This window comes from Copadichromis virginalis, linkage group LG15 (genome assembly GCF_057382275.1).
Source record: "Copadichromis virginalis isolate Kocher_CV1m ecotype Utaka linkage group LG15, C_Virginalis_male_GT1.1, whole genome shotgun sequence".
NCBI classification, from domain to species: Eukaryota; Metazoa; Chordata; class Actinopteri; order Cichliformes; family Cichlidae; genus Copadichromis; species Copadichromis virginalis.
The window spans coordinates 31,837,410-31,847,601 of record NC_140632.1 but is presented as its reverse complement, the minus strand read 5'-3'; the positions used below and the strand labels follow the sequence as shown (position 1 = coordinate 31,847,601).

General features: G+C 41.7%; 1 long non-coding RNA gene across 1 annotated transcript; it reads right to left on the bottom strand.

Annotated features, from left to right (window-relative positions):
* Positions 1-2,073: 2,073 nt before the first annotated feature.
* LOC146692748 (uncharacterized) lies at positions 2,074-6,045 on the bottom strand. Its single transcript, XR_014915281.1, has 2 exons — positions 5,765-6,045; positions 2,074-2,260 (listed from the first exon to the last, which is right to left on the bottom strand). It is a non-coding gene; the product is annotated as an uncharacterized LOC146692748 (long non-coding RNA).
* Positions 6,046-10,192: the final 4,147 nt, after the last annotated feature.

The following is a 10,192-nucleotide window of genomic DNA, read 5'->3' as shown; positions in this document are numbered from 1 at the left end:
TATTCTTTGAGTCAGACGAGCAGGTCTGTCTCACCAGAGCAGTTCACCTTCCCAGCTACTGGTGAATCAACCTTCCATTCAGGTTCAGAGCAGTTGAAAAGTTGGCAGTGTTCCTGGATGTGTTGCTAAAGCAACCAAACAAACTGTCTCGCTCCAAGTGATGCTATCCGGTTGTGTTCTTAAACTGCCACCAGTAGTTGTTGAAAACCCATGCGGCACTTGGTGTGGTTTGCTCTGTTCCAGTGTGCTCCCTGTCATCCCACTCAGGGTCCACAGGCACAAGAAGACGCACAGCACATTCCCAGCCATTCTGATGAGTACCTGTGGCTCAGTTGGTTTCTTCACCGGATTGAGACGAGGGGCCCTGGAGGCTTTCCCCCCCCTTTGTTCCCGGTCTTCCTGCCACTTACTCCGAGCTGGCCTGGATGTGTGTCACCTTCTTGCAGTGCGCTTGATATATCCAAGTGTTCCTTCTGGCAATCTTCACTGCTGTGGTCGTCGTCAGCAGCATCCGATATGGACCTTCCCACCATGGACTGGACCAGCACTTCCTCTCCATGGCCTTATCAACATCCAATCTCCAGACTTCAGACTCTGCTCCTGCGGAGAAACAGAATCATCTGGCAGATCATTTGTTCTCATGACTACTTTACTTTTAAACATTTTCAAGCATCTAATCTGCTAATACGCTCTCTCTTCTGCTTTTCTATCATCACTACAGAAGACTGGAACTCTAAATGCTCTAACATGTGTAATCTCAAAGAGTCAGACCATTCTCTGTTGGAGTAATCCTCATGTACTTATTCTATACAGTCTAACCATGTCCTGCCTGTCTTCCTAAATCTTAACTTTACTGTTCCATTAGTTCTCTCTGCCTGCAAAAGTTTTTTTTTTTTTAAAAGTATTTAATAATCCTAGAATGAGTATAACGACTGCTCATTTCCCTCCTGTTTGAGACATGGCAAAGCCAATGGCTCAAAATAGCAGCAGTCTTATACAAATTATTAGGCAGTACTGGTGTATCACACAGATAAAAAAAATCATCCTGCAAGCTTGCTCCCTCTGTAAGTCACAACTGTTTTCCTGCTGTAGGTGAGTGGATGTGCATGTCTGCTGATGCTGTATTTCCAAAATGTTAACACCATGTTTAACTACAGCTGCCTCTTTTGCGATCTTATCTGCAAAATCTTTTCCTAATGCAACTGGATCTTTCCCTCACATGTGTGCTGCACATTTACAAACGGCAATTCCACTGGTTAATAACGCTGCATCCAGCAGAATTTGCAAGAGTTTGGTGTGTTCTGCAGGTTTCCCTGTAGAGGTTGTCACACCTCGTCTCACTCACTGCACTACAAAGAAATGTACAGTAGCAAATGTATACTACCTATCAGTGTATATTGTCTCTCTACAGCTTTACACGCTTCCGTTAAAGCTAGCATCTCTGCTGCTCAAGCAAACATGAAACATGCTAGTTGTCCTACATAGATAACTCTCTCTCACTGTCAGCTACAGTAAAACGTGTTCTAGTCTGTCCCTCTGCTGTTGTAAAACTCAAATCATCAACAAACCAAACCTTTCCCTCAACGAGTGGCACATCTATTAAGTCATCCCTCAGCTTACACTTCTTCTCCTCGCGCTCTCTACTCTCATGAGAAGTGTCCTCCTCCGTTGGCAAAAAGGGTTGGACAGATTCAGAATTCTGCACCACTTTATGGTAATATGTGTGGTTGTGAGAGTAACAGTAACATTAAAGACAAGTGTCTTGTAGGTGACAGAAATGTAAGTTTAGTCTGCAATAGTAAACATCTACCTCTTCTGGAACTAACAATGACAAAAGGTGAAATAAACTATTTCCTGAAACATTGTACAGCTTAAGCTGCTGCACATACTGATCTCACGCATGGAGGTAAAGCACGAGCAACTAGAGCTAATCTTTTAGGATAGTAAGTTACTGGCTTCACTTGTGGAAAAAGTGCTGTTAGTTATTTTACAGTCACCTGGCATTTGTGCTGTTCACAGAACCACAAGTCCATCGCTGGACCTCCTCTGCGCTGTCACTTTTTGGAGCTTGGCACGCTCCCTCAGGTTCCATTTTCCAACGCTGAAAGTCTCCTTGTGACAATCCTTTGGAAGCCCAGTAGCACAGCTCTCTGTGCTGAAGGTGATCTCCGATCCTCCTGAAGACTCTCTCCAGGCCTCAGCTTCCATCTTGTGGACGATCCTCTCAGTCACTCCTTCTCATCATGGCACCTCACGACATCTACAAATTGAAAAAATGACACTCCTCTCGCCACACGGCTTTCGCCATGTGTCAACTCCCCAATGAGACATGTACAAGAGTGTTGCACAGTCTCCCTAAAACAATCTCCAGGGTTTGTCCCTTGGAGCAGCTTCACTCCAAGCTGTAACCCTGTGTAAAAACATTAATCAGCACTTAAATGTTCAGCTTGTTTAGCTCCCAGCTCCTGTATCACAGAAGACAAAGTCTTAAATTTAAAACAACTTCACATTCGCAACCAACTGTAGATCATAAGAGTAATAAAGTATTCAGCATCACAGAGACAAGTATCATTGCAGGTTTATTCTAAACTCATCAAACTCCTACGTTTTCCCATAATTTATTCCAAATTATTTAACATCTCAATGTTATTCCACATTGTAATCAGTGAACTTCACTTATAGGCCATCAAAGCCTCATCTGAACAAGGATGCACCACTTGCATAGGTTTAATACTTGTAAATAAACAGCTAATCACACAAATCACTGCAACAATAATAGAAAACATTGTTTAATGTTACTTCTGGACCCCACCTCTTGACGCATGGACACTCTCATGCGTCAACTCACCAAACCTGGATCCCTGCCTTAAAAACTGGCTCCACCAGGAGCCTGCATACTCACCATCATGGCCTGGAAAACAAGATCTGGAAGTAAAATCAAACTTCACACTTATAAACAAGTATATCACAAGGGTAACAAGCATTCAGCATCAGCAAGACAAGTGTCATGTGCAGGTTTTCTCAAATCATTAAATCACTATTGTTACCATAATTCGCCTCAAACATGGATCATCCCATGTGCTCAGTTAACATTAATGTAATCGGTGACTTCCCTTAAGCAAAGTCACTCCACTCATATATTATTATGGGTCCAAAAGTGGCCAGCAAATGAGCCCATAATAAACTATTCCATAAATATCGTAATCTCTTATTTGTTTTACTCATGTCACTTGTCCACTTCTGCTGAATGCTACATGCACTCTTAAAGAAAACAAAACCTGAAATAAAGAAACAAACATCCACCAGTTGTTCTGCTAAAAACCACATCATCAAATCACATGAAAAACTGCAATGCTGTAAGAAAAAATGCAAATGTTAGCGCTGCGCAGGTGTGTACACACTTTCTCACAGTAACTTCTGTGAGTACCACAAGCCCATGAATAACACACCTCTGATAGATTCACAAACATAAAAATGGCATTTAAAAGGTTAAACCATCACGCAACCTCAGATGTTGCTATCATCTTTCTGCTCCTGTAACAGAGACACACACAGAGATACATCCACACCTTTGTCAAGTGGGGGTTGACTTCACACAATGGTGTTAAGTCAGTCAGTCAGTTCCCCATTTATTTTAAAATTCTTACTCATTCACTCAGTGATTCCTTCTTTTGCTAATTGTGGAAATTATCGTCGCATCCGTTTCCACGCTCAGCAAAACAACGTCATTTCAAAAAGAAAAATAATTTAGACTGGATTTTCTCGTTGAATCCTTTTGGACAGGAATTTGTTTCCTGATTGTCCCAAATAAGAGCCCATTTTAATTTTGGAGAAGCTCACTTTGCAACAGTTTTCTTGACGACGCTTCGATTCTAATCGTGCAGATCTGCTCAACAGAGATCATCAAACAAAACTTTCAGTGCACCATGAAAGTAACAAAATAAAAGAAAGAAAATAAAAGAAATCAAAGAAAATAATGGAAAGAAAGGCCTTGTTTAAGTCATGACACGTGTTCTTCATGCCAGGGGGATAAATCGTAACAACCCAATTGGCAGATTCAACTTTAGTAATAAAGACAAATCAAACAGCCAGTTTAATCTCAAACATTCATCCAATCAGCCATACACACAACATACAGCATAACCCTGTTGTCTTAGCACATAATAAGTTTTAGTTCTCATGTAACTAAATGTGTGCCATGGTAAAACGTCTTCACACACCAGAAACTCACAATCAGCTCACTCAACTCACTCATTCAAGACCTCTCATCAGCATTCTGTTTCCTCCTCTATGATGCAACCATCTGTCCTCCTATAATATTCAGTCCACTAGTCTATGTATCACTTTCATCTTACTAGTGACTTGGACAAGATGACAAACAGAATCTCATGCTTAAGATGCTGTCTGGTCTCATGAGTATCATTGTATGTGTATATGCATGTGGGGTTAGTATAGTTAATGCATTTTCAGTATGTTTTTGTGTTCATCTCTCACCACACTTCCATTATTCTCATCACTGCTTAAAACAACACACATCTCTCTCTGTTTTTTTTCTTTAACTGTACTTTTCTCCAAAACAGAAAATAGCATTACAGCTGTTTCAGACTGAGAAACACCAAACACTCTTCGTGCCATCATTCATCCACACAACTATTTTATTTCTTTTTGTCCACTGGGCAGGTGACCTCCAGAATCACGTCTGCCCCAGCTGGATACCTTTCACACACACCATGACGTCAGACACTCTCACACTCGCGGAATTGATCAGGAGAAAAACTTTCTTCATCTTTTCTGTCTCCTCTCTTGCCTAGTCTGTCTTGGACTCAATGCTGCTCCTAATATGCCTCTAATCTCTCCTCCACTTCTACCTCTGCTCTCTCACGCTCTTCTCTGACTCTACTTTCTGCTAACATTCTTGCTCTTCCTAATGCTTTTCTACGGTGTTGTTCTAGAGTAGTTGCAGTGGATTGAGCTGTAGTTTCATCCTCAGGTTTCACAACTACTTCTTGCAATATTGCTCTTTTAACATTCTGTGCTTCTCTCCTCTTCTGAGCCTGCTCCAGCCACAACTTAGCAACTGCTAACTGCAATTCCTTCCTCTGCTTCGCTTTACCTGTTTTACCTGCTACACTTACAGCTATTCTTTCTACCAGCATTTTACACTGAACTTCCACTAATGTCCCTTCAAATCCACATTTCTTACGCCAACAACCTACATACTGCGTGCTGCCTGGTAAAAATTTCTCCATAAATTTTACATCTCCTTCTAAGGCAGACTTACACATTTTATTCTCCATTACAAGACAACAATCAGCCACACTCACGCAGACCACGTCTGGCCCGCACACACACACAACATAGGCCTATCGCTTGCGTCTGCACGCACAGCTAGCGCTCTCTGTTGAAAACTCTCAAACGCCCCATATGGCGGAGAATTCAACCTTCGGACACTCTCCAACGCCCCAAATGGCGGAGATTCCGGACTCTGAACCTAGGTTCTCTCCACGCCCCAAATGGCGGAGAACTCTCTACACCCCAAACGGCGGAGAAGCCTGCGTCTCTCTCACGCGGCTAGCGCGCTCCCGGACTCACGTTTAACGCACAGCCCGTAGCCGCTCTCTATTGTTTTGGGTCCACGTGCGCTCTCGTGACCAGCGCTCCCCGGGACTCAAACGTTTCACGCAGAATCACGGTGACGCGTTTCTAGGATCCCACATTCATTCACACGGTTATAGAGACACTCTCTAAGGCCTTCTGTACTCACTGTTTGTTTACGTTCATGGGAAGAGTCTCTGGATCCCGTCAATCGTCATCCATCCCGAGGGGAGGTCAGGCGCAAACTTCCCGGCCTGGTGGCAAGCCAAAAACACCAGGGCTTTACGTCAATCATCCCAGACGTTGCGGTGGCGTCCTCTCCCTCTCCTCGGTGGATGCAATGTGTTAGGCTCCGGCTCCGAAGGACCAAATAAATGTTGGGTCTAAACTCAGACCCCGCTGTATCCAAGACTTATTCCCATGAAAGAAAAGCAAGGGAACAGTGTTCGATCGATTTCTTGCGCAAGGGAGGCCTCTCGTCTGTGACCAGCACGTTGAAATGACCACACTGGTGGCCTCCTCTCGCCGCCTTTTATTGACAAACTTCAAACAATAGTTTACAAAACACCTCCCCTTGCAACCCCCCTTTGGTTACAAAGACAAGGCACTGTATGTAAATGTATACACTGAGTGTGTGTGTGTGTGTGTGTGTGTGTGTGAGAATGTGTGTGTGTTATGTGAGAATGTGTGTGTGTGTGTGTTGGTCAAAGGGTCATAAAACCTAAAAGCAGGAACAACATCCTTGGTCATAAAGAGGGTAGTCTTCCCCCACACCCAATGTATGGTTTACCAAAGATAACACAGTGAAACCATACAAAGGGTAGGAAGCTCTACCAAACATCAAACAGATCTTCAAGTTAGGATGTATCTACAATAAAACCTCCCCCAGCACAGAGTGGCTGGAGAGGTGGTCAGGATCAAAGGAATGGCTTTGATCCTACTGCTTAAACTAAGACTGTACAAATTTAAGAAACACAATGGCGACATTCAACAATTAGACTTAACAAAAAAGTGGAATTATAATCTAGGAATCTGAAGTGACCTAGTGACACCTCCTGTCTGTACGGATTTCATAATAAAGCCTGACATTTTCTTAGCAGTCAAGAGTATAAAATTAGTAAAAGGAAAGAACAAGGGAAATCACACTGTATATATGTAGAATCACCTAGACTTTCTAATGATTATTACTAATCTTTATATTGAATATTGAGGTCCATAAAAGTATTATACTGCTCAGTGCATTAAAATGGAGATGGAAAATTATCAGGTACCGATGATTAAAAAAAGACCTAGTATTTCCTTTAACAGACCCTATTAGCATTGCATAATATTCAGATTTACCTGCCAACAGCTCATTCTTATGGTGGCACATGTGTTCATCATACATGTCCATATGAACAGCAGTTTTCAAAGGAGCAAAAGTATCCTTCTGCAGTGCATCAGAACCTTCTGACTCCGATGAACTACACAACTTCATCATAAGTTGATACATTGCCTGTCAACTCCACTGAAAAAGGCAGTTATGTCAGTGTTCTTAATGTTTTGATATGAAATAAAGCAAAAACAGCTTGACTTACATAATATTAAATTGACATTAAAAGATACCAGATCCTGGTCCTGGTATGGGAAGGTCAAATAATACACAGTTTTGAGGAATAACACCAGACTAAAAGATAAGATCGAGAATATGGCTCTTGCTGTAGACGAAAATTATTATAGACATCATGAGAAATTCCTCGTAGGAATATTAGTTACAGTGTCCATATGTATATTAAGATCACCCTGCAAAACAACATTAACATAGACATAAAAGGAACAGTGACCATAGAGTTCCAGTGGTGGCTAAGAAGAATGAAGTAAAAGCTGAAGAAGTTTGGCTGCCATGTACTGAAATACGAGAGTCACTGGGAAACAATAAAATCCAGGGGTCCAAGCTCCATGACAGAGTATAACAACCTCACTCAAACAGATGAAAAGACAGTAACTTAAGTAATACAATTAATCAGATTACAATAAGTATGTGGAGAGCTGCAGCAGCCATTAGACCCAGCATTCATGCAACTGGAAATCAATAATAAAAGCTTTCTTAACAATAACTCACTATTTTTAAATTATTTTTGATTATTCATTTACATTTATAGTTAGATTGTACTGTTTAACATGCAAAAATAACTCCTATCAAACAAATATTATTATTATTATTATTATTATTATTATTATTATTATTATTATTATTATTATATCTCGTTGAACCATGTAAGGTGGAAAGAGTGCTGTGCTGCTGAGTTCATCCAAGGATCAGATGAAGTGGAAAGAATATTTTGACGATCTCGTCAATATCACTAACACACCTTTTTTAGATGAAGCAGGGTCTGGGGGATGACTTGCCCATCACTAGGGCTGAGGTCACTGAGTGAATTACACAACTTCTTGGTAGAGGAGGCCTTGGGTAGATGAGATTCACCTTGAGTTCCCTAATGCCCTGGTTACAGTAGGACTGTTATAGCCTGTTGGTGTAAAGTCACATAGAGATCGGGCACCCAATAGAATTGGGTGGTGGTTTCCATCTTCAAGAAGGGGGAGGGTGTGTTTGAACTACTGTGAATGCTGGACCAACTCTTTACTCTTTCATTGTTATGAGCCATTTGTTCACTGTACAACTGTAGTGAGAGCTTGGTCCTAATTGCAATAACTTGGACTCATTCTCAGTTGGCCAGTGAACTCTGCCAGAGCTGCTTTCTGTGGCCACTGATTTTTGTTATGGAAAGAATTTCTAGGTGGTGCAAATTGGCAGAAGGCTTCCATTTTGGTGGCCATCAGTTTCTCATCTCTAGCTTTTGCAGATGATGTGGTTCTGTTGGCTTCATCAGGTAGTGGCCTTTAGCTTCCATTGGAGCAGTTTGCAACCAAGTGTGAAGGTTTAGGAATTAGAATTAGCACCTCCAAATCTGAGGTCATGGTTCCCTCCCGAAAAAGGGTGATGAGCCCATTCCAGGTCAGGGGAAAATTGTTCCTCCAACTGTGTTCAAGTAGCCTGAGTTCAAGTATCTTGGGTTCTTGTTCACAGTTGAACGTGCATTAACGCGTAGGGCCACGTCTGTGGACTCTCCCAAGTCCAAAGACTGAACTTCGCAACCTATCTCAACAGCAAAGGTTAGGTACCCTTTAGAGAAAGCTAATTTCTGCTATTTGTATCTCCAGCATGTATCTATTCTTTTGGTGAATACCCACAGGTTTCTCCAGAACTCTGGGTAGTCACTTTTATGTTGTAGTGAGGAGAGAGCTGAGAGTAAATGTGAAGCTGCCTGTTGCAATCTACATCCTGTAATTACTGAAAGAAACAGATATAAGCACTGGATACAAGTGACATATACAAACAACTGAAATTAGCTTTTTTTCAGAGGGTAGCTGATTTCTTTATTAGAGATAGGGTGAGGAGTTCAGTCATTCATGGGGGACTAGGAGAGTAGAGTCATTACTCAACCATGTCCAAAAGAGCCAATTAAGATGTTTCATGTATGTGACTAGGTAGTGCCTCCTGGGTGAGGTTCCAGGCATGTCCCAACAGGAGGAGGCCCAGAGGTACCCAGAGGCACACATTAGAGAGATTGCATCTCTCTACTGGCCTGGGATGCCTTAGCGTTAGAACCAAATTGGAAGCTGTTATTTCTTCTCACAAGGATGAAGAATATATTTGTTATTCTGACAGCAGTTTGGAATATTGAAACTGGGTGCAGATAAATTCATACACTCCATGAAAGAATATCAAGTGTTCCCTAATTTGTTTTTGCTGCTTCAGCAGGAAATTTACTTTTAAGTAACAGATATAAGGTGCAAGCATATGTTCATACCCTATAGTGTGACAGGTACAACATCTCTCAATAAAATGCATATTTGTCTTTTTTTTTTTTTTCTTTTTTACAGACAAGGAAGCAGCACACTCTACTGTGGTTTATCATTCTGCAAAGTCACAAAATCTGAAACTGCTTTAATGAATGTCATACAAGTCATCTGTATTGTCACCAGAGATGGGCAGTAACGCGTTACTGTAATCCGATTACTTTTTTCAAGTAACGAGTAAAGTAAGGGATTACTATTGCAAAAATGGTAATTATATTACCGTTACTTTCCCATAGGAACGCTGCGTTACTGCGTTACTGCGAGAATGTCTCATGACAGTGACGTGAGCAAGTGCGACGTTTGTGGCAACAGCTGTGTGCAGATCAACAATGGATAATATATCGAGTGCGGGAGAGAGTATGAGCGTGCAGCGTTTAAAGCGTGGAAGTACTGACCTTATTTTGAGTTTGATTCCTTAAAAAGTGACAAAAACATTAGCGTCCGTTGTTCGTGGGAAGAAAACTTCTTTTTACAGCGAAACCCCCCCCCTAAACAAGCACCGAGTGTGCAACGACGTAACGGGAAATTCACAGAAAAACTCGCGGATTCTTCAACTGACCGCTGCGGCACACCTGCACCAAGGTAAACCTCCGCCTACCCTACTTCTGCTTTACAGGTGAAAATAGAGCAACAGGACCGCTAGTCTGTGACTTTATTTATTTTCTGCTGTGTTTTACTTGCATCTATTTGAAAGAGT